This window comes from Myotis nattereri (assembly GCF_964212035.1).
Source record: "Myotis nattereri genome assembly, chromosome: 1".
Classification (NCBI taxonomy): domain Eukaryota; kingdom Metazoa; phylum Chordata; class Mammalia; order Chiroptera; family Vespertilionidae; genus Myotis; species Myotis nattereri.
In genome coordinates this window covers 89,360,553-89,386,766 of record NC_138075.1, presented here as the reverse complement: position 1 = coordinate 89,386,766, position 26,214 = coordinate 89,360,553, and the positions used below count along the sequence as shown (strand labels likewise).

General features: G+C 43.3%; 1 protein-coding gene and 1 pseudogene across 2 annotated transcripts in view; one reads left to right on the top strand and one right to left on the bottom strand.

Annotated features, from left to right (window-relative positions):
* PRORP (protein only RNase P catalytic subunit) overlaps positions 1-26,214 on the bottom strand; it is a 160,285-nt gene that overhangs the window by 118,812 nt on the left and 15,259 nt on the right. The gene's annotated exons all lie outside the window — the stretch shown is intronic.
* LOC308528062 (pleckstrin homology domain-containing family A member 3-like) lies at positions 3,060-4,083 on the top strand (annotated as a pseudogene). The gene has a single exon. The product of its transcript is annotated as a pleckstrin homology domain-containing family A member 3-like (transcript).

The window sequence follows — 26,214 nt, the reverse complement described above, 5'->3', positions numbered from 1 at the left end:
TAACCATCACTTCATGATAAAGATGGCAGCACCCACAGCCAATAAGAAGGGAATATGCAAATTGATGAGACAAAGATTGTGGTGCCAGCAGAAGCCACGGAGCCAGCGGGAGAGCAGGAGAGCGGGCAGGAAGCCTTGGGAATGGGGTTAGAGGAGATCAGGTCGGGAAGGGAAGGCAGTTGGGGGCAATCAGGCCAGCGTGGAGGGCAGTTGGGGGTGAGCAGGCCAGCAGGGGATGTCAGTTGGGGCCAAGCAGGCTGGCAGGAGGGGGCAGTTGGGGGCAAGCAGGACAGCAGGGGGAGCCAGTTGGGGCAAGCAGGCCAACAGGGGGGGCAGTTGGGGGCAAGCAGGCGGCAGTGGGGGGCAGTTGAGTGCAATCAGGCCAGCAGGATGGGCAGTTTGGGGCAAGCAAGCTGGTGGTGGGGGGACAGTTGGGGCTGAGCAGGCCATAGGGGTGGGGTAGCAGGGGGCAAGCAGGCTGGCAGGGGGGGCAGTAGGCAGCGAGCAGGCCAGCAGGGGGAGCCAGTTGGAGGCAAGCAGGCCAGCAGGGGGGTGCAGTTGGGGATGAGCAGGCTGGTGGGGGGGGGGGGCAGTTGGGGGCAATCAGGCTGGCAGGCAGAGTGGTTAGGGGTGATCAGGCAGGCAGGTAGATGAGTGGTTAGGAGCCAGTGGTCCCAATTACGAGAGGGATGTCCGACTGCTGGTTTAGGCCCGATCCCTGTGGGACTCGGGTTTGATTCCCTGTAGGATCGGGCCTAAACCAGCAGTCGGACATCCCCCAAGGAGTCCCAGATTGGAGAGGGTGCAGGCCGGGCTGAGGGGTACCCTCCCCCGTGCACGAATTTCGTGCACCGGGCCACTAGTCCTATATAATAAAAGCCTAATATGCTAAGTGTTTGGTCATCCAGTCGTCCATTCAACCAATCAAAGCATAATATGCTAATGATATGCTAAGGCTGCTCAACTGCTCACTATGATGTGCACTGACCAACAGGGTGCAGATGCTCCGACCAGTAGGTTATCTTGCTGCTGGGGTCTGGCTGATTGGGACTGAGCCAGACGGGCCAGATATGCCCTGGAGCCCTCCTGTGGTCCCTCCCCGGCTGGCCAAACTCCCGTGTCCCTCCCAAGCCCTGATCGTGCACCAGTAGGGTTTCTCAGCCTGATCTGCGCCCTCTTGCAATTCGGGACCCCTTGGGGGATGTCAGAGAGCCAGTTTCGGCCTAATCCTGCAGGCATAAAAGGCTAATATGCAAATAGACCAAATGGCAGAATGACTAGTCGCTAGATGTGCACTAACCACCAGGGGGCAGACACTCAATGCAGGAGCTGCCCCTTGGTGGTCAGTACGCACCCACAGGGGGAGCAGCGCTCAGCCAGAAGTGGCAGTGGCGGGAGTCTCTCCCACCTCCTTGGCAGTCGGACATCCCCGAGGGCTCCTGGACTGCGAGAGGGTGCAGGCCAGGCTAAGGGACCTCCCCACCAAGTGCACAAATTTTGTGTACTGGGCCTCTTGTGGGTATATAATATTTACCATTTGAAAGTTTACTAAGGGGCCAGAACCCCAGTTCTAAGGATTAGCCCTACTACATATTAACACATTAAGCACCAAGCCTGTTTTGTCTTCCTTTCCGTTTAGCCCGCGATACCCGATTTCACCAATATGCTGGCGGTACCAGTGACTGACCGGTCCGGATGGAAAGTATAGTGTCAGTCACCGGTGACTGACATGGTGCTTAACGTGTTAAAATATGTAATACAACTATAGCATGCAATCAAAATTGTATGGTCATGTATGCCCTGGACAGTGTGTTCAGTGGTTAGAGCATGGGCCATGCACCGAAGGGTCTTGGGTTTGATTTCCAGTCAAGGGCACATGCCTAGGTTGCAGGTTCAATCCCAGGCCCTGGCCGTGTCTCTCTCTCTCTCACATCAATGTTTCTCTCTCTCTCCCCCACTTCCTTTCTCTATAAAAAAAAAAAAAGGAAAGAAAAGAAAAGAAAACCAATGGGGAAAATATCCTTAGGTGAGGATTAACAAAACAAACAAACAAAATAACATGATCATGTACAGAAGTTAATGGATGAGAATAGAAAGTTCAGAAACAGACCCCAGTATTAATGGGAATTTGATATATGCTAAAAGTGGCATCCCAATGTGGTGGGGGGAAAATATGGGTTGTTAAAAGGTATTGACATAACTGGGTAATTATGGGAGGTCTTTTGTTTGTGAGTGTTCATCGTTTAACCCTATATAATAAAAGCCTAATATGCAAATTGAACAACCAATGGAACAACCGGTCACTATGACACACAATGACCACCAACACAGGAGCTGCCTCCAGCCCACAGGCACCAGGCCAGCCAAGGCAGGTGCCAGCAGGGGGCCCCCCCGATTACCCTGCTGGTTGCCCGGCGAGGGACGCCACCGGTGACAGCAGCATTGGGCGAGGCCAGCAAGCAGGTGGCACCAAGCTAGCCAAGACAGGTGCTAGCAGGGGGCCCTCCGATCGCCCCACAGATTGGCCCTGATCGCCGACCAGGCCTAGGGACCCTACCCGTGTATGAATTTTGTGCACCAGGCCTCTAGTAATCTTATAATGGAAAAGACCTTTCTAAGTATGAAACCCAGGAGCCTTAAAAAAAAAGTTTGATAAATGTGCCTATTTTAAAACGTGCATGGAAAACTAAATATCTTAAGTTTTTAAAAAAAAAAAAAAAAAAAGGCCTCAGAAGATTGTAATTCAAATCACAATTTTTCAAATAAAGAGCTCCTACAAATCAATAAAAAAATGGACAAGACAGAAGCAAGCAGTTAGCAGAAATCTAACTGGCTTTAAATCTATGAAAAGATTACTTGACCTATCAAGAAAAATGTAGGAAAACAAACAGGGAGCAGCTGGGATGAGGAAACTAGAGCAGGAGGATGGCCAGACTCACCCAGAGATATCTGAGCCCACACTTCCTCCTGATCCCCAAGCTCCACCTGCAGCCACCTCAGTCCAGCCCTCTATGGGCCTCCAGATACTAGGGTGCCCGCGGGCTGAGGGCAGCTTGGTGATGGCTAGGGCCACCAGGGGAGGGGTCGGCAGGGCTAGGAAGGGCTGTCCAGTCTACCCAATCACTGTGGCTGGAAGGCTGGTGCCGGACCAGCAGGATGAGCAGTGCCAGGCTCCAAAGCATGGAAGAGGTCTGTACAAGTGGACCAACTATCTCATAGGTTGGCAGCCTCAATGGTTTGCTTTAAATAATGTAATCCTGTCCTACTATGATACACAAGATGATGTTTGCAACAGGAGCAAAGGAAGTATAAAGATAGCAGTTTGTAAAATTAAAATCCATTTGGCAGATGTCACAAGAATGCAATTAATCATTCCAGGAGAGCAGCATTTCTACATGAAAATGGTGAATGTAGCTGCAAGACAGAGCTGGCTGGTTGTTCTGGGAAGCTCTAAAGGCTGTTTGACTGATACTAGGACTAAAAAATTAAATTAAGTGAAACCAGTGTATCTCCGAAAACCAAAATGTCTGAACTTAGCCTCTTCTGTGACCTAAATGCATAATTCATATAATTCAAGAATTTGTTCACCATGATGAAGATCATTCATCTCCCAGCATAGAGAACATGAATGAAGCCTCTTCTCTACTTAGTGCCACATGTAATACGTTTATCATAATGCTTGAGGAATATGTGAAGAGAGCAAATGCTAAGTTTAAACCTGAGATGTTTCAGCTGTGCCATCCAGATTCCTTAGTTTCTCCTGTGTCATCCTTTCTGGTTCAAATGATGACGCTGTCTACGAGTCACCCCTGCTCTTGCAGTTCAGAGAGGAGTAGCCACTCTGTAAAAGAACTGGTGGTTATACTTCACCCACCCTCCCAGTGAGCTGAAGAACCTACTTGGATACACCTTGCAATGATATCCCTCATTTATACCCAGATAGGCCTGTTCATGATATCCCTCATTTATACCCAGATAAGGCCTGCCTTATCGGAGATTTGGCATCAGCAACCATTCCTGAAGAAAGACTTATGGCCAAAAAATTGTGAATTGGAAGATTCTCTTTCATCCTTCTCTTGCTGAGGAAACAAAAGTATGAAACTTCCTTTAAGTATTGCTATGCAAAAGCTGGTATAATTAAGCTATGTGAAAGGGAGTAGTTTTTCCCTTAGAATTTCTCAGCATTTTATAGAATACTAGAGGCCTGGTGCACAAAATTCGTGCACGGGGGGGTGCACATCCCTCAGCCCGGCCTGCATCCTCTCGCAATCCAGTACCCCTTGGGGGATGTCCGACTGCCAGTTTAAACTGACAGTCGGACATCTCTCTCACAATCCAGGATTGCTGTCTCCTAACCGCTGGCCTGCCTGATTGCCCCTAACCACTCTGCCTGCCTGCCTCATCGCCCCTAACCACTCACCTGCCTGCCTGCCTGATCACCCCTAACTACCTCTGCCTCGGCCCCCACCACCACAGCTTCATCCAGAAGGACATCTAGAAGGCCATTTGGCTATCCGGTTTAATTAACATAATATGCTTTTATTATTATAGATTGTAAACAAACAAAAAACCCACATACCGTTGAAGTGTATTTTATCTTTATATAGTTTATTTGCAAGAGTATTTTCCTAATAATTTCACAGTATGAATGTGTATCTTTTTTCTTTTTAAATAAATGATTATGTAATATTTTGACATCCATAAGGACAAATGTAGATATTTTTCTAAAAAATTGTGAGGGACTGACAGCTTAGTAAGTGTATTGTAGCTTATAAACGTGGTATCCCATAAACATACTGTTTCAGTTTGACAGAAGTATGACATATGTAACTTGGGCCATGGACCAAATAGTCACTTTACCACAGATGAAAATGAGCTACAATAGGAGCTTGATGATGATTGTACTGTATTAATTAAAGCAAAAAGGAAACATTTAATATTCTAAATATTTTAACCCAAATATCATGACAGTGAGGATATTTTATAAACCAAACTATGTTGTCCTTCATAAGTGAAGTTGACACTATTTATTTATCAATACCAAATGTTGGGTTTAAGTATTTAATTTTTATGTATTTATTTTTCTGTTGCATCAAAAAATGACCTACCAAATTTAAGATGTGCATACATTGTTATTTACACTGTTCTAGAAAAAAGGTTAGTGTTGTAGTGACATAGCTCACTTCCACCAGAGAAATAAATGACTTTCGATGAAAAAAAAGAAAATCTAAAAAAAAAAAGGAAAGAAAGAAAATGTAAATTAACCCTATACCAAGATTCACTTTTCACTTCTGATAGGCAAAGATCAAAATGTTTGCTGGCACGCTGGAACACAAAGGAGTGGAGACACAGAATTCTCACACTTCGGTGATCTGTGTACATGTATACTGATAAAATTTCCATGAAGGCCAATGAAATTTGCAGGGATCTACCTTACAAGCTGTCTTAGAATATGTAAGAAATTACAGATGTATAAGATGATTCCCTGTGACATTTTTGTAATAGTAAAAGACTAAGCCTAAATAACCATTAATAGAAGACTGAATAAGTAATTAAATTTTGATCATTCTATACAATGGAAAATGATACAGCTAGAAAGAGAAAAAAGAAAGAAGAAGAGGAAGAGAAGTGGGGGGGGAAAGGGACAGAAGATAATATATTTTTTTGTGTTAATATACAAAATGATAACCCTCAGTCAATTACTCAAAGGACAGAAAAAGTTTCACTAAAGAATTCTCAACATAGAATTACTAGTTGAAGACACATGTTCTCTAGCAGCTAGGTATATTTCCAAGTAGATTTTTGAAATAAGTAATCAGACAGAGTGGAATTTACAAATATAAAGTTAGTCCTTAAATCTTGCCTGAGCTTGGGGAAAATAGATTTTATTCAGGTAAGAATAGTTTAGAGTTAATTTTATTTTAAATTAAATTTCTATATAGAACAAAAAAAAAAGCTGTATTCTTTTTAATCCCTTCCCTTTCCTATCATATCCTGACAGAACTATAGAAAATAGCTAAAAGAAAGACAGAAAGACATTTTTCTTTGTTAAACAAAGATTGCAGAGTCTTGCTCTCAAATTAGAAAGGAATGAATCAGGAAAGCAATAATATGGCTTGGATCCTGCACCCTAGAAATGCTGCTAACTACTTTTTATTTTTAATTCTGCTCTCAGTTCAAGGAGTTCCTCCATGCTTACACACCCTAGAAAGCCGCTCTGCTTTATAACCAACCAGGAACTGGCCCTAAAGCATCAACCTAGAACCTAATGTCCCTCTTCCTTGAAAGTAAAAAGAATATTTAAGTCCTTCCACTGGGTGATTCCTGCCCAAAAGCAAAATAAAAATATTGCACAGATGCCAGAGGCTAAAGCAGGGGTGGGCAAACTTTTTGACTCGAGGGCCACAATGGGTTCTTAAACTGGACCAGAGGGCCGGAACAAAAGCATGGATGGAGTGTTTGTGTGAACTAATATAAATTCAAAGTAAACAACATTACATAAAAGGGTACGGTCTTTTTTTTCAATAGTTTTATTCATTTCAAACGGACCGGATCCGGCCTGCGGGTCGTAGTTTGCCCACAGCTGGGCTAAAGCAAACAGCAGCATCAAAAAGAGATATTGGAAGGCCAATGGACTTTGATATTCAGTAGGGCTGAATATCAGCCTAAGTTTTACTCCTACTATGATTGCAATGGCTCGAGGCTTCTTCCTGACCTGATCATCTTTACATTGTATACCAAACTTTACCTTTGATCTGCCTATATGCATTGCTAAAGGGCAAATGTGTATTCAAAGTGAATAAAAAGGAGATGGGAGCAGGCTCAGAGAGCCTCTTCATGAAAGAGGTTTCCACCTGGCCCCCCATACCTTCCAAATTCTTATTGTATAGCATTTTCATTTGTGCATTGGCCCCTCCTTCAGATCCTGAACCTCGTTGTGCAGGTCACAGCACAGATAAAACTCATTGGAAAACTTTTCAAAAATAAATCAGAAGAGATAGAAGATGGCGGAGTAGGTAAATGCCTGTACTCAACACCTCCCACAACCACATCACAATTACAACTGAAATACAGAACAACCATCATCCAGAACTACCTAAAAACTGGCTGAATGGAAATCCTACAACTAGAGAAGTAAAGAAGAAAGCACACCAATACTGGTAGGAGCTGTGGAGGCACGGAATGGGCTGGTTTGTTAACTGGAGGGAGATCGTCTCTACAGAGGCCGGAGGCCGCCCAGAGGAGCAAGGGATAGCAGCCCAACACCAGAACCCCGGCCCAGGGTTCCAAGTCCCCATAACTATGGGCTGTAAAAACCAGTGTGGATTGGTGACACAGAGGCTGCCAGAGACCCAGCTGTTCTCCTCTTAAAAGGCTGGCATCGCAAACTGAACTTATAAGGTCCTGCTTCCTCTGAGCTCCAGCACAAGGGTGAGGCTTTGGAGGACACAGACACGTAAGAAGAGAAACTGGATTATCTGGCATCAGGGCAGGAACTCAGGGGCAGCTTTCTCCCAGACAGAGGTGCTGGCAGGGATCATTATTCCCATATTGGGACCTCCCTGGTAAGAGGGCTGACTGACTGCCATTTCTGTTTGATCTGCCCTGGTGATTTCCTAAGACCCACATCTCATCCAATTTACAACCCCACCCAAGCTGTATGCAGTGGCTTTTGCATATGAATGACCCGTCCTTGCTCAGGATAAAATGTCTCAAACAAGCTGCAGCTGGGTCAGGGAGCCCCAAACCTATCAATAAAAGGCCGAAGACCCAACACCAGCACCAGTCTGTCTTGATTCATAGCTGGGCCTCTCCTGGGCACTTCCAAACTCCATACAGAGAGGAGAAATCTGTAGATCTCTCTGTAGCTCCTGTTGAGTGGCCACAGGCAATGGCTGACTTTGCACCTCCCTGGAGACCCAAGAGCCAGTGTACCCAGTGGTCAGTGTCAGACCATACCAGATTACAACTCTACACATTCATAAGCGACACATTCAAGGGGCGGACTCAGAGAGCACCAAAGCCCCACTGAAGCAAGTCCTGCTTCATAGGGGTGTCTCCTGCACAGCAGCTCTCCCACTGTAGTTGCAGCTGGTTCTCACAGCCAATTGGCCTGGAGGTCAATTCCTCCCAGTGACACCAACACCAATCAAGGCTCAACTACAACAAGACTGTGCTCAAAGCCCACAAAGGGGTGCAGCTAGAGTTACCAGGTCAGGTGAATGGGGAGGCTGAGCCACTGGGACCTATAGAACACCTACTACACAAGGCTATTCTACCATCTCAAGGAGACATAGCAGCTTTGCCCAATACATAGAAATAAACACAGGGAAGCAGCCAAAATGTGGAGATAAAGAAACATGTTACAAATGAAAGAAATGGAAGAAAGCAAACTACTGGATACAGAGTTCAAAATCATGGTTATAAGGTTACTCAAGAATCTTCTAGAAACACCAATCAGAAAGAATATATACACCACTATGTTCATAGCAGCACAATTTACAATAGCTAAGATTTGGAATCAACCTAAGTACCCATCAGCAGATGAGTGGGTTAAAAACTACGGTTCATCTACTCAATGGAATACTATGCTGCTGTAAAGAAGAAGGAACTCTTACCATTTGCAACAGCATGGATGGACCTGGAGAGCATTATGCTAAGTGAAATAAGCCAGTTGGAGAAAGATAAATATCACATGATCTCACTCATTTGTGGAATATAATGAAAAACAAAAACTGATGAACAAAATTATATCCAGAGGCATAGAATCATCGAACAGATCATCCAACCTCAGAGGGAAGAGAGGGAAGTCAGGGAGGACTTGTATGCATGCATATAAGCATAACCCATGGACACAGACAGTAGCGGGGTGAGAGCATGAGCTGGAGGGGAAGGGGGAATGACGGGGAGAGGTCAATGGGGGAAAAAGGAGATATATGTGATACTTTAAACAATATAGAATCCTAACCAATAAAAGAGAAACATGGTAATTAGCCGTACGTCTGCTACCCTTCCTATTGGCTAATCAGGATGATATGCAAATTAACTGGCAGCCAAGATGGCGGCCAGCAGCCAGGCAGCTTGAAGCGCACGTGAGGCTTGCTTGCTTCAGTGACGGAGGACTCCAACGTTTCCCACCTGCCTTGCCGGCCTCTGAGCTTGCAGTTTAAAACATTGTTACAAATATAGAAGCTAAAAAAAACCCCAGAAAACTGCTTTCAGCCAGTCGGGATCTCAGAGCTGGAGTTGATACAGTGTTTCAATTATAGAACCCAAACAAACCAGATACCTGCTTTCAGCAGCAGAGGCCTCAGAGCTGGAGCCAAGCCTCAGAGCTAAAGCTGGCCCAGAATTAAAAAAAAAAAAAAAAAAAAAAAGGAGCAATTGGGAGCTTCAGTCACCCGCCAGCCTGAAAACAGCCCTCAGCCCCTCACCCAGACTGGCCAGGCACCCTAGTGGGGACCCCCACCCTGATCCAGGACACCCTTCAGGGCAAACCAGCCGGCCCCCACCCATGCACCAGGCCTCTATCCTATATAGTAAAAGGGTAATATGCCTCCAAGCACCGGGATCAGCGGAGCCAAGAGGCCTCCGGGCACCGGGATCAGCATGACAGGGGGCAGCGCCCAAAACCCCTGTTCGCCCTGCGGCTCTGTGTGTGACAGGGGGCGGGGCCACAACCTCCCTATCCACCCTGCTCTATTCGTAACAGGGGAAGGCGCCCCAACCCCCTGATCAGCCCTGCTCTGTGCCTGATAGGGGGGAGCTACCCAACTCCCTGTTCGCCCTGCGGCTCTGTGTGTGACAGGGTGTGGCGCCCCAACCCCCGCCCCCACACGGGCCCTGCTCTGTGTGTGATGGGGTAGAGCCATAACCTCCCCATTGGCCCTGCCCTGAGTGTGACAGTGGCGGCGCCCCAACCCCCTGATTGGCCCTGCTCTGTGGGTGAGAGGGTGGCGCCCCAAACCCCTGATCTGCCCTGCTCTGTTGTGACAGGGGGCGGTGCCCCAACTCCCCTATCAGCCCTACTATGTGAGTGACAGGAGGGAACTCCTCAACCCCCTGATCGGCCCTGCTCTGTGCGTGACAGGGGGAAGCTCCCCAAACCCCTGATTGACCTTGCTCTGTGCGTAACAGGGGGCAGCGCCCCAACCCCCTGATTGGCCCTGCTCTGTGTGTGACAGGTATGGAGTCCCAAACCCCCTGATGGGCCCTGCTCTGTGCGTGACAGAGGGCAGCGCCCCAACCCCCTGATTGGCCCTGCTCTGTGCGTGACGGGGTGGCGCCACAACCTCCCCATCGACCCTGCTCTGTGCGTGACAGGGAGTGGCGCCGCAACCTCCCCATCGACCCTGCCTTGAGTGTGACAGGGGGCGGTGCCCCAACCCCCCAATCGGCCCTACCCTGAGCGTGACTGAGGGTGGCATCGCAACCTCCTGATCCGTCCTGCTCTGTGCATGACAGGGGGCGGCGCCCCAACTCCCCAATCGGCCCTGCTCTGAGCCCGACCAGGGGCTGCACCTAGGGATTGGGCCTTCCCTCTGCCACCCGGGAGCAGGCCTAAGCCAGCAGGTCGTTACCTCCCGAGGGGTCCCAGACTGCAAGAGGGCACAGGCCAGGCTGAGAGTCCCCCCTCCCCCCCGAGTGCACAAATTTTTGTGCACCGGGCCTCTAGTTAAAACAATAAAATCTTCTAGAAACCTCCAAGGGACTTAGTGAGGCTTTCAAGGATCTTAGTGAGAATGCCAAAAAAAAAAAAAAAAAAAAAAAAAGAAGGAAAAAGACCAGTCAGAAATTAAGCATACACTGACTGAAATAAAGAATAATATACAGGGATTCAACAGTAGAGTAGAGGATTCCGAGAACCAAATCAATGAATTGAAATGTGAGGAAGCAAAAAACACCCAATCAGAAGAGCAAAAAGAAATAAGAATTAAAAATATGAAGATAGTATAAGGAGCCTCTGGGACAACTTCAAGCATACCAATATTCACATTATGGGGGTGCCAGAAGAAGAGTGAGAGCAAGATACTGAAAATCCATTTGAAGAAATAATGACAAAAAATTTCCCCTATCTGGTGAAAGAAATAGATTTACAAGTCCAGGAAGCACAGAGTCCCAAGCAAGAAGAACCCAAAGAGACCCTCACCATGACACATCATTAAAATGCCAAGGACTAAAGACAAAGAGAGAATCTTAAAAGCAGCAAGACAAAAGCATTTAGTTACCTACAAGGGAATGCCCATACGACTGTTAGCTGATTTCTCAACAAAAACTATGCAGGCCAGAAGGAAGTGGCAAGAAATATTCAAAGTGATTAACAGCAAGGACCTACAGTCAAGATTACTCTACCCAGCAAAGCCCTCATTTAGAATTGAAGGGCAGATAAAGAGCTTCACAGACAAGAAAAAGCTAAAGGAGTTCATCACCACCAAACCAATATTATATGAAATGTTGAAGGGTATTCTTTAAGAAGAGGAAGAAGAAAAAAAATCAAAACTATGAACAACAAAATGGCAACAAATACTAGTAAATACCTATCAACAATTGAATCCAAACATCAAAATAAACAAATAAGAAATCTAATTAATAGAATAAACTAGTGAATGGAATGGAATCAGAGGCATGGAAATGGAGCAGACAGATGATTATCAAAGGAAAGGGGGATGGGGGAGGGCACTAAAGAAAGATCTTATATGCACATATGCATTACCTATGGACACAGATGATAGGGTGGCAAAGGCCTAGGTTGGGGTGGGAACTGGGTGGAGGGGAGCAATGGGGGGGAAAAAGAGGGACATATTTAATAATCTTAACAATAAAGATTAAAAATAACACTAGAAAAAAAAGAAGTAAAACAGGTCAAGAGAGAAAGTCCTTAAAATGGAAAACAGGCAGAAAAGATTTAACATATGTCTTATTAGACTCCTAAAAGGAGAAAAACAAAGCAAAGGAACAGGACTAATGTTTATAACTATAATCCAAGAACTTTGTGTAAAATCTGTTGGACATTAAGGAAAAATAATAAATTATTAAGGCCAATCTATAATAATAAAAGCATAATATGCTAATTACACTGGACAGCCAAATGACCTTCAGGACGTCCTTCTGGACGAAGCCACAGCGGTGCAGGGCAGAGGCAGAGTGGCTAGGGGCAAACAGGCAGGCAGGCAGAGGGGTTAGGGATGATCAAGCTGGCAGGCAGAGGGGTTAGGGGCGATGAAGCAGACAGGCGAGCTGTTAGGGGCAATGAGGCAGGCAGGCAGAGGTGGTTAGGGGCAATCAGGTAGGCAGGCAAGTGGTTAGGAGTGATCAGGCAGGCAGGCAAGTGGTTAGGGGCGATCAGGGAGACAGGTGAGCAGTTAGGTGTGATCAGACAGAGGGGTTAGGGGTGATCAGGCAGGCGAGCAGTTAGAAGCCAGCATTCCCGGATTGCATGAGGGATGTCCGACTGCCAGTTTAGGCCCAATCCCTGCGGAACATCCCCCGAGTGGTCCCGGATTGTGAGAGGGTGCCGGCCGGGCTGCAAGAGGGTGCCCCCCCCTCCCGTGAATGAATTTCATGCACCAGGCTTCTAGTAAGTAAGTAAGTAAATAAGTAAGTAAATAAATCAGAAAGTAAATACTTACTTTCCAAATAGGGGGCAGAAAGTCTTGGAGAAAAATTCAACATTAACTAAAAACCCTCAAAAAAAATTCCTAGAGAAAAGCAATTACAAGAGGGTTGCCCAAGGCTCTTTTTTAAGAATCTTTATAAATTATTCATTGTTTATCCGAGCGGTTCTTAACCTGTGGGTCACGACCCCTTTGGCAGTCGAACAACCCTTTCACAGGGGTCGCGTAAGACCATAATGTATGTCAGATATTTACATTATGATTCATAACAGTAGCAACATTACAGTTATGAAGTAGCAACGAAAATAATTTTATGGTTGGGGGTCACAACATGAGGAACTGTTTTAAAGGGCCAGAAGGTTGAGAACCGCTGCTTTATCCTCAAAAGTGGCCAAACGAAGAATGTTTCCCTTAACAATAAATTTGGATACCATATTATCCTCCTCAGATACATGCACAGCCCTCAGCTGTGAGGATACTAAAGGAGCCTGGACTAACCACCACCTATCTGTGTTTGCATCTTCTCTGCATTAGCTTATATACCTTAGATCAGTTACCTCACTTTTCTGGACCTCAGGTTCCTGAGAAATGAAGTGGAGCTACTTCAAAGGGCTGTCACAAGGATTCAATAAAATTAAGTGCTTGACTACAATAAGACCATACCTCAAAAGTCTCTTCATGTGCTAAATTTAGGTCAGTAGTAATAATGGTACAAATTTTACCAACAGTTTGTCACCATTTATAACTCTTTGGGTTTTAAAACAGATATTAGCTAAACAACTTTCCCTGCTTCCTGTTCCTCATACAGCGGTAGAGTAGACGGATCCCTATAAGTACCAATAATCTAACTGCCTCCATATGTGTAAAAAAAGCACATCTACATTTCATTTGTTCCCAGGTTGTTCTGATTTAGGGGTCAAAAAGACTATTCAGCCCATCCCCTTCAGACGGACTCTAGATTGAACAGGTTCTCTTGCCCTTGCAGTTCACACATACAGATGATTCATAAATCAAGTGTTCTCTGCAGGGGAATCCTGTAGGATACCCTTGTAGATTACTTTCTGTCTTACAACATGCATACTAGTATATGTTCTCATTCTATCCTCAAAACAATCAGGTGAGAAAACCAAGATGCAAAGAGAAAACAGACCAAATTAATGCCTACAGAAAAAATATCGAACCTCTATTTCTGACTCCTACTTAATTCATAACTTCACTGAGTTGAATGAGCTATCTATATATAATAATAAAAACATAATATGCTAATTAGACTGGACATCTTTCCAGATGACCTTCCAGATGAAGCCAGGGCTGCAAGGGAAGCCCGAGTCCTGGGTGTCTGCCAGCAGTCAGAGGGAAGCCTGGGTCCTGGGTGCTAGAGGGAAGCCGGTGCCGGCAGCTGAGGGAAGGCCTACTATTGCACAAATTTCATGCACCAGGCCTCTAGTATAGATATAAAAGCCTAAGTGACCATTACAACCAGCTGACCGAACGACCAGTCGCTTGACGCACATGGACAACCAGGGGGCAGACGCTCAATGCAGGAGCTTCCCCTTGGTGGTCAGTGCAGTCCCACAGCCAACCTCCTGTGGCCAGCCAACCTCCCTCAGTCCCTCCCCTCAGCTGGCCGGATGGTCAGTGCACTCCCACAACCAACCTCCCGTGGCCGGCCAATCTCCTGCGGTCCTTCCCCACGGCTGGCCAACCCCGATGGCCAGCCAGGCCAAAGGACCCCACCTATGCATGAATTCGTGCACCAGGCCTCTAGTTTATTTATGAAACAGAATAAATAATTTATCAGTTGTATATGCAAAAGCTATCAAAATTTACCATTTTCTCATAGCAATGAAGCAGAATTTACTGTCATCTATGCTCAATTTTATTGCTAATTTATAAAGAAAATAGTTTGGGTTGTCTTTTTGTCCTCTTTTAATGAAAAAAAATCAAGAATAGAAAAGGGAGAACAGAGATAGAAAATTTTTTAATTCTTGGAAATTCTAAGATAAGCAATACTAAATCTGACTCATGTTAAGTAAGCATATAGTTAATCTTTGTGCATCACAGTATAAGAAAGTAGCCTATGGAAGCTGTCCAGATGGAGGGCAGAAAGGAAATGGGAAGTGATTTTACTCTGAAAAAAATCCAAACGTGAAAGAGTCAAACAGTAAATAGGAGGAAAGAATACTAAGGTACAAATCTTGGGGATATCCCGGGAACAGTCATTAGCTCAAATGACGTTTCTTGTACATCTCATCAGTGATTTTCCCTCCCTTGTCTAACTTAAACAAATATTGAATAACTTAAGAACAACGCACTACTGGAAGGTGAGTCATTCCACCAGTAATCAATGAGATTAAGGGAAATTCTATTTTCCTGTGAACTCTGACACAGTTTGCAACTGTTTTATTGTTCCTGCTAGCAATTACTGCTTATTCATGTTAGCACACTTTTTCTTCTGCTGCCATTAATTAGGCAAGTAACAGCAAGCTAAATATTAAGCACTCTCCCACCCTCAAAAAACATGGTGACAGGAGAAGATTTGACTTTGGGTAATGGACACACAATGAAATATATAAACCTTGTAACACAGAAGCCCACAACTGAAATCTATATGATATTAACCAATGTCACCCCAATAAATTTAATTAAAAAAAGAAGAAAAATACATCAGACTAATAAGGAGGTAGAATTACTAATAAGTGTAAATAGCATCTGTAATTGAATCCAAAGATCTGGGTTTGCATACAGCCTTTATGACTTAAACTGTGTGGCTCTGGCAAGTCACTGAACTTCTCTGAGCCTCAGTTTCCTCATTTGTAAAGTATATAAAATACTCCTTCCCTCAAAGTAATTGTAATGATTAAACAATATAATTAAATAAATGGTAGCTATGACATAAGAAGTGTAAAATGAATGGCAATGTATAAATAACAACATTTATTGCATACCTACTGGTTGTCAAGCATTGTGGAGAATACCTACAAAGAAGGGAGCTCTGTCCCTCAATCAGTGCATAATGTAGTTGAAAAGACAAGATACTGATGTAAAAAACTAAGCACAAAAACAAGAACACATGGTACAGATTAATAGCCAAGAGTGTGCCAGAGTTAATAAATGCTGCAAGTTCAAAGGAAGAAAAGATAAACACAGACTATAGAGGTCAGGGAAGACTTTGTGACAGAAAACGTACTTGAGAAAGCCTTGACGAAAAAACAGGATTTGAAAACAGGAGTACAGAGTAGATAAAGGGGAAAAGTAGTCCAGAGGCAGTGAATAGCTAAATCTAGCTGAAGCAGATGTGTGTAGAGCAGAGTATTAAAAGATGAGGCTTGAAAATTAGGTTGTAGAGAAACTGTGAAGGAGTTACTTTCAGGGCAGGAATGGGAAACTGCAGATTTTGGGATAAGAGAATAATGTAATTAAATCATTGTTTTGAAAAGACTGATGTGGCAATAGTGTGAAGATAAAAGATGGAAGAAGAGTGTAGATGTAACTCAACCCACCATTCTTTCGACATTGTTTCTGTAAATGCTGACTCTAATATGTAACTTGTAGATAAACAGCATGTTTGTATAAGAATTCTAGGAGGACACATATGTAATACACTTTGTAATACTTTAAGCAATAAAATAAAAATAAAAAATAATTCTAGGAACTAACTTCAAAAGGTACAGACTCCAACCTTCAGTCATCCCAGTTCTGGGAGATTTGCTGACCTTCAATCGTAAAATCAGGACAAAAACCAAGATGACACACACCACACCATCACTTGACCACTTTCAAAGTCCTTATTAAAAAAGACTCGGGGAGAAACCTAGATGGTGGCATAGGTAAACACGGGAGATTGCTGCCTCGCACAACCATTTCAAAAGTACAACTAAAAGACGGAACGGACATCATCCAGAACCACAGGAAGGCTGGCTGAGTGGAAATTCTACAACTAGAAGGAAAGAGAAAAGCATACTGAGACTCAGAGGAGGTGCGGTGCGGAAGTGCAGAGGTACAGAGGCACACGTGGAAAGGGCTGGCAACTGAGGACACGGTTGTCTTTTTCAATTGGGAGGGAGTCTCAAGCTCTGAGCTCCAGTTCCTGGCAAGTCTCTGGGACCCAGACTCATACGGAAGAAACTGGATTGTCTGGCATCAGTTGGAACTCGAGGGCGGCTTTCTCTCGGAGGTGCTTGCAGCGATTGCCAGGACACTGAGAAGCGGGGCCTCTGAGGGCAGGACTGAGGAGCAGCCATAGCTGTTCGCTCCGCCCTGTTGATCCCCTGGGACCCCTCCCCGCCCAAGCTGTGCACGGAGGCTTTTGCATATGAAAGGCCTGGCCCTTTGCAATCTGAAAATTATCTAACAAACTGCAGCTGGCCCAAGGCCCCACTGCAACTTGCATTGCTTCACAGCTGAGCTCCTGCTGGGTAGCCTCAGGCAGAGGCTAGATTAGCACCTCCTTAGAGTTCCAGGAGCCAGTGTACCTGGTGGTCAGAGTGGGACCATCCAGATTGCAGCTCCTCAGATCCATAAAAAGGACTTTCTTTAAAGTCCTTTTTTAAAAAATGTTTTTGTTTTTTGAGAGAGAGAAGGGGTAACATCGATGGGGTTGCCTCCTATACGCACCCAGACCTGGACCAAACCCACAATCTGGGCATGTGCCCTGACAGAGAATTCAACTGGTGACCTTTTTGTGCATGGGACAATGCTCAACTAACTGAGCCACTCCAGCCAGGACAAAATCAGTTTTAATTTCTCCAATCTGGGTGGCAAAGAGGAAAATCAAAAAAATAAACTCAATGATATGTGATCGAAGGCTAGAATTTGTTTTTGACATGTTGAATTTAAGTTCATGGCATATTCACATAGAAATGTCTTACAAGCAATTGGTTACACTGATCTGGCATTTAAAAGAGTAACCAGGATTAAAGAAAACAACTTGGGAGTCACTTGGAGAAGTGAGAACTAGAGCTGAGGAAAAAAGTCCCATTAGCAACACAGCTCTAGGTCCTCTTCCATGAGAAAAATTATACAACTTCACCAAAGGAAAATGGTTCTTTCCTCTAGTGAGGAGAGGACATGGAGTCCAGGAGAGCCCAATATTCATAAAAGTCCTCTTAAAGGAGGCATGAAGATTGTGGTATAAGTCTTTGTGAACAGTAGTGTCAACCTAGATATAAAAGATCTGTGATGCAATGTGACTTAAGATGAAGAGATCCTACCTTGGATGGACACTGCCACTCACTGCTCAGTCCCCGCAGACACTCTAGGGGCCTAGGAGGACTGTGCTGAAATTCACTGCACCTGCTTCTGCTCTGGCCATTTTCTAATAAATTTTGGTGTCCTGAGCTATCTAAACTTGGAATTTAATATAATTTTACCTTATATGTACATGTCATGTCTACCTATCAGGCTATAAACCACCTAAAACAAGGCTGCACATATATTTAGACAAAAATTTACCAAAACTTCTGGGAGTTCAGCATCTTATGGAACAATACCTGAAAACCAATAGGGTTAATCACAAACAAGAAAGAGAAGAATTATGGCCCCCCTTTCCTCTTCTCCCCAAGTCCATTATCGTTGTTTTATTTATAAGGGTATCTAATATAATAGAGGAATATGCAAATTAGCCAGGATGCTGTAACATCACGACAGGTCTACAAGCGGCGGAGAGCTACAGGAAGCGGGGGCAGCGGGCAGAGAGCTACGAGTGCACGGATTCATGCGCAGGGCTACTAGTTCTACTATAAAAGTTTTATCCTAACACAATAACGATAAATTAAAGATTTAAATACTAATTTACTGGTAGCTTCACTGGTGACATAGTTGACAAGGGAACATGAATGCAGTACTTTGGAACTGATCATTCAGCTCTGCTAGTTCTGAAAGTGATTTTTCAGTTTATTTTGGTACTTAATAATCAGTTCCTTGCAAATATCAAATCATTATGTTGTACACCTTAAACTGACACGATGTTATATGTCAATTCTATCTCAATAAAACTGAAAAATTGGTGTTTAAATCAGCTGTGTAGGTAACTCAATCCATACACGTTCCATTCTTCTAATTATAATTTCCAAAAGAAAAGCCAGAAACCCAAGGGCAGGAAATCACATTCTACTTCCCTGCAGCTGCTTCACAGCTGAGAGAAATGCAAAAACAAAGAGGAAATGCGCCTGGAGATCTTATTAACAAACAGTGGAAATCCCCTTACTCCACATCTCCCAATTAGCACTGCTGAGGACATAGGCTCTCAGGTTCAAACTTCTCTTCACGGAAGGCCTGACCACACCATAATTAATCAGGGGTAGAAGCACACCGAGCATTCCAGACTGTCACTTTAGCTATAGTTTTCATTACATAATGGATTAACAATTATAGGATTTCGTTTTCCACTCCAGAACTAATGTTAACATCCCTTTTGCAAAGGAAAAACAATGCAGTTCAGTATAAAATCTCTCTCCAGCTCTTGGTTGATATATCACAAATTGCTTTTGATCTATAGGTCTTTCCTCTCTCCCCCTTAAAATTTTTTTATTGAAAGAAACTAGGTTTCCCATGGACTGGATTTGATGGTTGCATCCTTAAGGTGTAATACAGCCCCTATATTTCCTGCAAATTAGTACTTGGCTCTAGATGCTAAGTACTATTTTATATTTCATGTACTAAATTCTTAACTCCTCTATTTCCTATTTCTTGAAACCTTAGGGGAGAAGTCCAGGGTAAGTTTTAATCTATAGCTAAAAAGTAGTGCCAGATAACAAGGAGGTGTCATGTGCTCTGCTCAAGACTTAAACAACTTTGAATTTCTACCTTAAGATATTAAGGAAAGGCAGTGAGGTAAACAGTTTCACATCATCAAAACCTCAACAATGATTTGATGTACTCTTTCTTCCTTCCCAGACTGACACTTTGCCAGATACAGATTCGGCACTTACATTCATCTAAATAACAACTTCCTCTCCTACTCGGCACTATCTTCAGGGCTTCACCATCATCTCTACTCCCACTAGGAAAAGATGACCTGTCTTAATTAACACATAACTAGGTTGCCTGGCCAACAGTTAGAAAGTTTTAACATTTCAGAGCTGGAAGGGGCCTTGGAGATTATGTAGTCCAATCTTCTCTGTTTAAAAATCAAGAAACAGAGGATAAGAGAAATAAGTAACTTTCCCATTATTATTATAAAGATGACATTAAATGAGTTGTAAAGTATTCACAATAATGCATATAATAAGCCTTATATAAATGTTTACATTTTTACAAAAAGCATAGTTAAAACCAATTAAGAAGCAAAACTAGAATTTGAAAAGATCTTTCGAACTTCTTCAAGAATACAAACACTGCCCGACCAGTGTGGCTCAGGGGTTAAGCGCTGACCTATGAACCAGGAGGTCAAGGTTCAATCCCAGTCAGGTTACATACCCGGATCACAGGCTCGATCCCCAGTAGAGGACATGCAGGAAGCAGCCAATCAATGATTCTCTCATCACTGATGATGTTTCTATTTCTCTCTCCCTCTTCCTTCCTCTCTAAAATCAATAAAAATATATTTAAGAAGAAAAAAGAATACAAACACTGCCCTAACCGGTGGTCAGAGCATCAACCTTCCAACCAAAGGGTCCTGGGTTCAATTCCAGTGAGGGCATACACCTTGGTACAGGCTCAATCCCCAGCACCAGTCAGGGCATGTGCAGAAGGCAACCAATCGATGTGTTTATCTCACATAGATGTTTCTCTCTCTCTCTGCTTCTCCCCATCTCTTCCACTCTCTCTAAAAATCAATGGAGAAAATATTCTTGGGTGAGAATGAACAAATAAATAAATAAAATTTAAATTAAAAATTTTTTTAAAGGAGTTTAAGAATACAAACACTATCTCCTTGTACCTTGCATTTTGGGGGAATGTGTTCTACATATAAGTAAACATTCCAGATAACTGAGGCATGCTCCTTTAAACACTCAATTTTATTTCTTCTTAATCTTTTAAAGTAAAAATAATCCAAAATGAAAATTGTTGTTAGAAAGGCATTGCATATGTTCTTTTATCAAATGAAGAACACCAAACGGTATCTTATTAAATTTCTTGGTGACTCAATATTTCATTGTAAACACACCTCAATTGAAAGCTCAATCTCAGGCCCTGGTTGGGGTGTGTTTGGGAGGCAACCAATCAATGAGTCTCTCCCCCTCCCTTACAGTCTCTCTAAAAATCGATGGAAAAATATCCTTGGGTGAAGAACTTCTATTCGAATATAGAAAAAAAAGATAGACAATGAAAGCAAATAAAATATATAGTATGTCAGATGATGGTAAGTGTTATGGAGAAAAATAAAGCAGAGACAGAAAACAGAGAGTACCTGGGTGAGAGTGAGGGTATACATGCTATTTAACTTTATTTTAATTTTATTATTGTTGTTTTTTGGTAATCCTCAGCAGAGGATGTTTCCCCATTTATTTATTTATTTATTTATTTTTAATATATTTTTATTGATTTCAGAGAGAATGGGAGAGGGAGAGATAGAAACATCACTGATGAGAGAATCATCAATCGGCTGCCCCCTGCACACCCCACACTGAGTATCGAGCCTGCAACCCAGGCATGTGCCCTGACTGGGAATCAAACCTGTGACCTCATGGTTCATAGGTTGGTGCACAACCACTGAGCAACACCAGCCAGGCCCATTGACTTTTTTAGAGAGTGGGAGGAAAAGAGTAACATTGATGTGAGAGAGACACATTGATTGATTAGCTCCTGACTGGGCTGGGTATCAAACCTGCAGCCCAGGTATGTACCCGTGACAGGGAATTGAACCCCAACCCTGTGGTGCTCGGGTCAACACTCTAACCATTGAGGCATACTGGCCAGGGCTATTAATGCTATTTTAAACAGGGTGATCAGGAAGAACCATTCTAAGAATTTAATATTTAAGAAAAAAGTTGAGAACCAAGATGGCGGCATAGGTTAACGCCGGAGTTTGCTGCTTTGAACAACTACTTCAAAAGTGAAACCAAAAAACGAAAGGGACATCACCCAGAACCACAGGAACGCTGGCTGAGTGGAAGTCCTACAACTAGGAGGAAAGAGAAACGCATACGGACACTCAGAGGAGGCGCAGTGCTGAAGTCAAATTCTGAGGTGCAGACTGTGCACACGGAGCAGGCTGGCGGCGGAGGGCGCGGTTGGCGTTTTCAATCGGGAGGGAGTCGCAGACTCTGAGCTCCAGATACAGGCGAGTCTTTAGGGACCCAGACTCAAACGGGAGAAGTGGGACTGTCTGGCTTCGGTCAGACCGAGTGCAGCTTTCTCTCCGAGGTTTGCAGCAGTTGCTGGGACTCAGAGAGGCAGAGCCCCTGGGGATAGGACTCAGAGCCGCCATAACTGCTCTCTCCGGCCCACCCTGTTGATCCTGTGCGACCCGCCCCGCCCAAGCCCTGCACAGAGGCATTTGCCGGATAGCCTCAGGCAAACGCCAGATTAGCACCTCCCTAGAGGACAGAAGTTCTCTCACTGCTGACACAGCTGATTCTCATAGCCACTTGGCCTGGAGGTCAAACCCTCCCTGGAATTAGCTACAACAATCAAGATTTAACTATAAGACTGCGAACAAAGACCACTAGGGGGTGCACCAAGGAAGCATAACAAAATGCGGAGACAAAGAAACAGGACAAAACTGTCAATGGAGGATATTGAGTTCAGAACCACACTTTTAAGGTCTCTTAAGAACTGTCTAGAAGCTGCTGATAAATGTAGTGAGATCCTCAAGAAATCTAATGAGACCCTCGATGTTATGATAAAGAACCAACTAGAAATTAAGCATACACGGACTGAAATAACGAATACTATACAGACTCCCAACAGCAGACCAGAGGAGCGCAAGAATCAAGGCAAAGACTTGAAATGCGAAGAAGCAAAAAACACCCAACTGGAAAAGCAAAATGAAAAAAGAATCCGAAAATACAAAGATAGTGTAAGGAGCCTCTGGGACAGCTTCAAGGGTACCAACATCAGAATTATAGGGGTGCCAGAAGATGAGAGAGAGCAAGATATTGAAAACCTATTTGAAGAAATAATGACAGAAAACTTCCCCCACCTGGTGAAAGAAATGGACTTACAGGTCCAAGAAGCGCGGGGAACCCCAAACAAAAGGAATCCAAAGAGGACCACACCAAGACACATCATAATTAAAATGCCAAGAGCAAAAGATAAAGAGAGAATCTTAAAAACAGCAAGAGAAAGAAACTCAGTTACCTACAGGGGAATACCCATACGACTGTCAGCTGATTTCTCAACAGAAACTTTGCAGGCCAGAAGGGAGTGGCAAGAAATATTCAAAGTGATGAATACCAAGAACCTACAACCAAGATTACTTTATCCAGCAAAGCTTTCATTCAGAATTGAAGGTCAGATAAAGAGCTTCACAGATAAGGAAAAGCTAAAGGAGTTCATCACCACCAAACCAGGATTATATGAAATGCTGAAAGGTATCCTTTAAGAAGAGAAAGAGGAAGAAAAAGGTAAAGATACAAATTATGGACAACAAATTATGCATCTATCAACAAGTGAATCTAAGAATCAAGTGAATAAATAATCTGGTGATCATAATAGAATCAGGGACATAGAAAGGGAATGGACTGACTATTCTTGGGGGGGAAAGGGGTGTGGGAGATGCGGGAAGAGACTGGACAAAAATTGTGCACCTATGGATGAGGACAGTGGGTGGGGAGTGAGGGCGGAGGGTGGGGCGGGAACTGGGAGGAGGGGAGTTATGGGGGGGAAAAAAAGAGGAACAAATGTAATAATCTGAACAATAAATATTTAATTTAAAAAAAAAGTGGAGAAAAAAAAAAAAGAAAAAGTTGAAGGAGATGAACGAACAATCATAGATATCTGGAGGAAAAGGAAATAGTGAGTGTAAAGGTCCTGAGGCAGGAGTATATCTGGTGGGATCGAGAGTCACCGAGAAGTCCAGTATGAGTAGAATGAAATAAGACCAGCGAAGCTAATGCAAAGGGCTTACAGGTCCCTGTAAAGACTCTTAGTTTTAATTTGAGTGAAATGGAAAGCTCCTGGAGAGTTTTAAGCAGAGAAGTAACAGGATCTGACATGGATTTAAAAGGATCACTCTCACCCTAACCGATTTAGGCTCAGTGGATGGAGTGTCAGCCTGTGGACTTAAGGGTCCCAGGTTTGATTCCGGTCAAGGGCACAAGCTCAGGTTGTGGGCTAGATCCCCCATTGTGGGGCGTGCAGGAAGCAGCTGATCAATGATTCTCTCTCGTCACTGATGTTTCCTTCTCTCTCCCTCTCTCCCTTCCTCTCTGAAATCAATTAAAAGCCTAAGCGACCCTTTCAACCAGATGACCAGCCGGTAGCTATGACGGGACTGACCACCAGGGGGCAGATGCTCAACCCAGGAGCTGCCCCCTGGTGGTCAGTGCGCTCCCACAGCCAACCTCCCGTGTTCCCTCCCCCCACCAGCTGCCCCTGATCAGCCCCTACTGGTACTGGGCGAGGCGGTCCTTATTGGCCCTGATTGCTGGCCAGGCCGAGAAACACCACCCGTGCACGAATTCGTGCACCAGGCCTCTAGTTAAAAAATAAAAGGATCACTCTTACCAAATAGACATGGGCATTGGGAAACAGGGAAACCAGTTAGGAAGCTATTATAGTTGTCTAGTTTAGTGGCTTGAATCAAAAAGGGGTTATAATTGTATTTACTGCGATAAGAAAGACTGCAAGAGGGGCATCTTTATAAAAATAAGTTTGTGCTATGGAGAATGGAGGAGGCCTTTGCCCTGATTGTCAACATCTCAGGTGCTACTCTTTCAAACTGATCGTTTTCTCTTACCTCAGAAGTAGGCTATCCCTCTTCAGTACCAGTGTGTTATTTCTAACCTACTGTCTTATTTACATTATTCTATTCTCTAGGGAGACCAAATGAAAAGACAATAAAAACTGATACATTTAGTTATCAGCAAAAGAAAAAATGAATCCAAAATCTAAGCCAGCACTTTCTAAGTAAAAGAAAACAAAGTGTGGTCACTCTGGATATTGCCTCACTTCCAACATATATTTTTCAAAACTTCACTTATAAGATGGCTATTTAGAACTCAATACTTTTCCTATAAATACAAATTTATAAAAAGTGATTTGGTTTCCATGCCAAAACTACATAATAAGGCCACACTATGATAATAGTGCCAGCCCGAATCTGAGAGACAAAAAGTCACAGGGTATAAGAAAAACAACACTTTTTAAAACTATACTTTATTACGCTTGGCCTAAGAAAAATATGTTTCTCTTTTGCACACTCCCATGTTGTTCAAAACTCCTAAAGTTAAGAAGCCTTTATCCCTCTGCCTCCAGTACTGCCACGTCAAAACACCCACTCTTGCACCCTCCTAAGATCTGTCCCCCAAAATGTTCTCCATGTCTAAAAATCATCCCGAAATTTTAAAACAGCAGCAACCAAAGACCCATACCCACATCCAATTCTCATAACTTTATAAAACAGAAGTCAGGCAGCAAGAGGTAATGTACTACTTCAAGCTAGTTCTTCTAAAAAAGACTGGGGCCCAGTTGGTAGAATTTCAGCAAGTACTTTATTAGAGAAAATAAAGAAAAATAAAGAAATAAGGGAAATATGTGATGCTGAGAAGGCCCTGCATAGAGTCAGCCTGTTTCTCTTTTTATATTTTTACCCTTTCTGTACTTCGGAACTCACTGATTTTTCTAAAAGTTTCACATTTTGGCCACAATTCTTACACCAAGACACCTTAATGATCCAGAGATAATAAGCCTATTTTTCAGTTTTCAATTGTGGAGTTGAAGAGGAAATGGGGACTAGCATTACTGATTAATTAAGTATGCACTGAGTAAAATGTGCTTAAGTAGAGGACTATTTATCTTTAATGGGCTTTTATAAATAGAGAATTCAAAACACATGTTTTTAAAACTATACTTTGCAGATAATTAAATTTCTTTCTCAGTTTTTTGTTTTAACTACCAAACCCCAAAAGTTTGCCATTTACCACTCAACATTTTTTAAATCTGAGGGAAAACCTCATAGTTCATCTTAGAGATAACCAGACCTTCAAACCCAGGAGAGATGAGAGTGGAAGGTTCTGAAGACTGTGATGAAGAGCTCAGTTAGTTCACATCTTTCATAGTCTGCAGCTGCCATTCTCAAATGAAAAACAAAACAAAAACAAGCCTACATTAGATCAGATCTAATACTGACATTTCATTTGGGTCACATTTGCTATCTAAAATCTGTAATTAGAAAAACACCAGAAGGCCTCTCTTCTGTCTATTAACTGAAAATATATTATCAAGTAGAACAAATTATTTGATTTAAGCCTAACCCCTAAAAACTCAATTAAATGTACTACAGGCAATTTGCCTGCCTCCAATTTCTTTTTCAGAAAACAGAATCCCTAGTCATTAAGGTTTTATTTAAGAAGTTCTAAATCACAGGATTATGGGAGAGTGCTATTGTAATTAAAGTTTCATTAAAAGTTCAAAATGAGAGGACTATGTTGGGCTATTATTTCCTTCTTTAGAGTTGTCTATTTTGACTGCAGTTTTTAAATAATTAATAAAT